We start from the raw sequence: 3796 nt of genomic DNA on the forward strand, positions 1-3796 counted from the left end.
CGTTGTCGGCAGGATTCGAACCTGCGCGGGGAGACCCCAATGGATTTCAAGTCCATCGCCTTAACCACTCGGCCACAACAACTTACTGTAAGCTGCATGCAAATATTTTGTTTGAAAGTATTCAAGTTGTCCCACATCAGAGTACTGATATTCTGCAATGCGCTTTTTAAAAACAATGTTTTTTTCATCATGCACGTTCTGTCCTAAAAACAAAAATTGCATGAGTATATCTCTGGATCTGTAAAAGGATACGCTTGCATGCAAACTCTCATGTGGCACTCAATTTTTTGGACCCTGTTGCACTCTGTTTTTGCGCTGCTTTTAGTCTACGACCCATATTACAGAAGTCTACCATCTCTGAGTATTTGTGACTCCTTTGTAAGTACCTTATCTTTAATCCTTGAAGAGCTCTATAATAAATGGGTCCATCAAAGATTGCTTGAATGGAAGATAAAAGAAGGCCCACTTGTCTCACCAAATGCCGTAGAGAAACCAGATGTTTTACTCACGTAATCCTCAGTTAATTTTTGTTAGACATGGCATCCTTAAGGTGGCCTACCAGCGACCTTTTTGCTTTTTACCTCACATTTTGCTCTATCTTTATGTTGGCCTTAGGACTCTAATCACTTTATCACTACTGTGAGAAAGTGGCTCTGTATATACTGTTCCCAAAAAGGTACAGTGTGCACAGAGTCCTCAGTGCCCAGAGGTTTGACAGAGGCTAAAGTTTGATATAACCTTACTCTCTAAAGTGGTAGCTTGCTCGAGCAGTAAGGCAGTATCCGAGGACAGTGTAAAGCATTTGTTGTACACACTCAGTCAGCAAATGGTCTCACACACTCAAGAACTGAACTCTAGGCCAATGGTTTGTATAAAAAATATATCGTTGTTTTATTTTAGAACCAACAATAGGTATCAAAATATACTTTCTCAGAATAAGATGCTTTAGTTAAAAACTTTGCAATAGGCAATTGACTTTTGCAGGTAATAGTTACAGTTTATTGCAATAGGAAACACAATTTCAAATACAATAATACATTGAGCTCAATGGGAATTTTAAGTTATATGCAATTAATTACTTTCAGGATTACTTTTCTAAATCCAGGACTGGATCCTAGATTCAGTCCTGGGACAGTTCTTGGAAACAAGTGAGTAAATTCGTTTTAGTAACTGTTGTGATTTTCAAGCAATATTTTGCTATTTTAAAAGTTGACACGTAGAAATTTTTTCTGATCAAATTACCAATGTTATCCTATGGAAGGAAATTCACTTAGCAGGTAGGTGGGGTTATGGTTACTTTTTCTATGTCAGTGTTGGATCCTAGATCCAGCACTACTGTACCACCTGTAAGCAGTTGAGAAACTGCGTTTAAGTTATACAAGCGATTTTTAAGGAATATTTATAAGTTTGCAAAATCGACACTTAGAAGAAATTTTACAGAAAAACAGTCTATGGTTTCCTATGGAAGAAAATTCAAGTTACGGGTAAAGTACATTCTCGTTACTTTGGTAATTCAGTGCTGGGCTCCTAGGCTCAGTACTGGGACATCTATCTAAAACAGGTAAGCAATTACGTTTTCACAATTGGTACGATTTTTAAAGAATATTTGTAAGTTTCAAAAATCGACACTTAGAAACTTTGTCAGCAAAAAGCAAGCAATGATATCCTATGGAAGAAAATTCGAGTTACTGGTAAGTACGGTTAAAATTACTTTTCAGGGTCAGTACTGAGCTACAAGATGCAGCACTGAGGTCTCTCCTGATAACAGGTGAGTAAATCAGAATTCGTTGTTCGGCTGATTTTAGATGAATATTTTAAAGTTCCAAAACTCCACACTTAGAAGAAATTCCAAGTGGAACCAGTCAATGTTAGCCTATGGAAGAGAAGTGAGTTATCGGCTTTTAGGTAAGTACTCGACTGGCAGAGTTATGGTTCTGGGCATAGACTCAACGATCTCCCAGGGGAGTCCCTGTCTACTTGCCAAGCCCTAAACTCCCCTTTTATTACATATAATTTACCCCTAAGGTAGGCCCTAGGTAGTCCTAGGTGCATGATGCTATGCAAGTAAAAGATAAGATATGTACTTTGGTGGTTTGCATGTCCTGTAAGTACCAAACAGTCTATTTCATTTTTCACTACTGTGAGGTCTACCTCTCTCATAGGTTAGCATTGGGTATTCCCCTATACTTTTTATTTGGTAATTCCATATCGGAGAGGAGTAGCTTTATTTATTTATTGAAAATCCTACTTACTGGTGAGGTTGGATTTAACTTTACTATTTTAGAAATGCCACTTTTAGAGAGTGAACATTTCTCTGCACTTACTGCTCTATTTACCTGAAACCAGGCCCCAATACACGTCTGGATTGGGCTGGGTGACAGCAACATTTGTGCCTTCCCTGTAGAGAGCCACAACACAGGTTACTCAACTGCACCTGGGGGGTGAGCTCCGCTCCCCCTCCACCCACAATAGGTTCAAGAACGATAATTTATGTAAGTAAATACATTATAGCTACAGCTTATAATCATGTTAAATTAAATATTTTGTTGTTAGATGGTTTAAATATTTAAACCTCTGGTACATTTGGTAATTCTGTAAAAGCAGAACCCAACTGCCGTAACATTGCCAACCACAATGCTGTAACTTGGATTCGAACCAAGGTTGCTGCGGCCACAACGCAGAGTACTAACCACTATACGATCACGGCGAGCTACATGGGGTCAATGCCATACAGTAACATGGAGAATTTATAATTTGGAACACTCAGGGCTGCTCCTGTGATAGGCTGGATGTATTCATTGCTTCCTCATTCCTCATACAGAGGCTGCGTCTCCTCAGTGGTTGATAGGCTGAAACCGTTTCCTGGCCGCCTGCTTGTGAACTGCCAGGAGTCAAAGATAACACATTACACTTGCGGGCCTGTGATGGGACACCAATGCAGAGAAACCCACTTGGCACAGACCTTCTAGTCTGTCTATTAGACCTGCATCTTCCCTGCACCTTTCAAGCCATTTGTATGTGAAGCAAGAAAGAGTTAAGGAGTGATCCATCCACACTTTTATAGGGAGGATGCCGCCGTGAGCTCCTCCCAGCTAATCACACGAACAGCAGTAAAGTAATATAAATACACAGTTGAGGGCGGGTTGCAAGGTCATGTTTTTGAGTAATTATTGAAACTGACCTCAGTGGCTCATTAGCAGAGCTGCGGCTAATGACTGGTTCCAAATCATGATGAAGCAAGCACCATGGCTCGTAGGGGACCCACAACACGCTTTTCTTAGCTCACTGAATTAAAGTATAAACTTCCGCCGTGTGTGAGTGGTAAAGGCTTGTTAATATGGTTCCTTTTCCAATTCAAGTCTGACAACAAGAGGCAGAAACCACGTGGCTTCGAAAGCTCTGGATTTTAGCCACCAACCACAGAGAAAGAGAGAACTGGCAGTATGAGAGTTGGAGAAAACAGGAGCGGGAGCAAGGAGCTCAAATGAGATTAATGGCGCGTAAATAGAGAGCGTAAAGGAACAGTTACACAGCTAAGAAAAGGGAAAGAAAGACTAAGGAAAAAAACACAGAAAGAGCCTGTAGATGAAATTCTCTTCCTGGGACAGCAGATTAAGAGAAATTACATAGGGAGAGGTTAAGCATGTAACACGGGGGAGAATAAAAAAGAAAATGCAGTTTTATGAAGTGTGTTTGCCAAATCCAGCCAGCACTTTTGTTCTATTTCTCTCTTTGCATCTTTTATTGGTAAAGTAAGTTTCAAGTGCATGCCCAGGTATGATTGAGAGAGCAATGG

The 3796-nt window shown here is 40.2% G+C and overlaps 1 non-coding gene across 1 annotated transcript; it reads right to left on the reverse strand.

The window, feature by feature from the left end:
• On the reverse strand, positions 1-82 carry TRNAS-UGA (transfer RNA serine (anticodon UGA)). Its single transcript has one exon. It is a non-coding gene; the product is annotated as a tRNA-Ser (tRNA).
• Positions 83-3796: the final 3714 nt, after the last annotated feature.

The sequence above is a fragment of the Triturus cristatus genome, chromosome 12 (assembly GCF_964204655.1).
Source record: "Triturus cristatus chromosome 12, aTriCri1.1, whole genome shotgun sequence".
Classification (NCBI taxonomy): domain Eukaryota; kingdom Metazoa; phylum Chordata; class Amphibia; order Caudata; family Salamandridae; genus Triturus; species Triturus cristatus.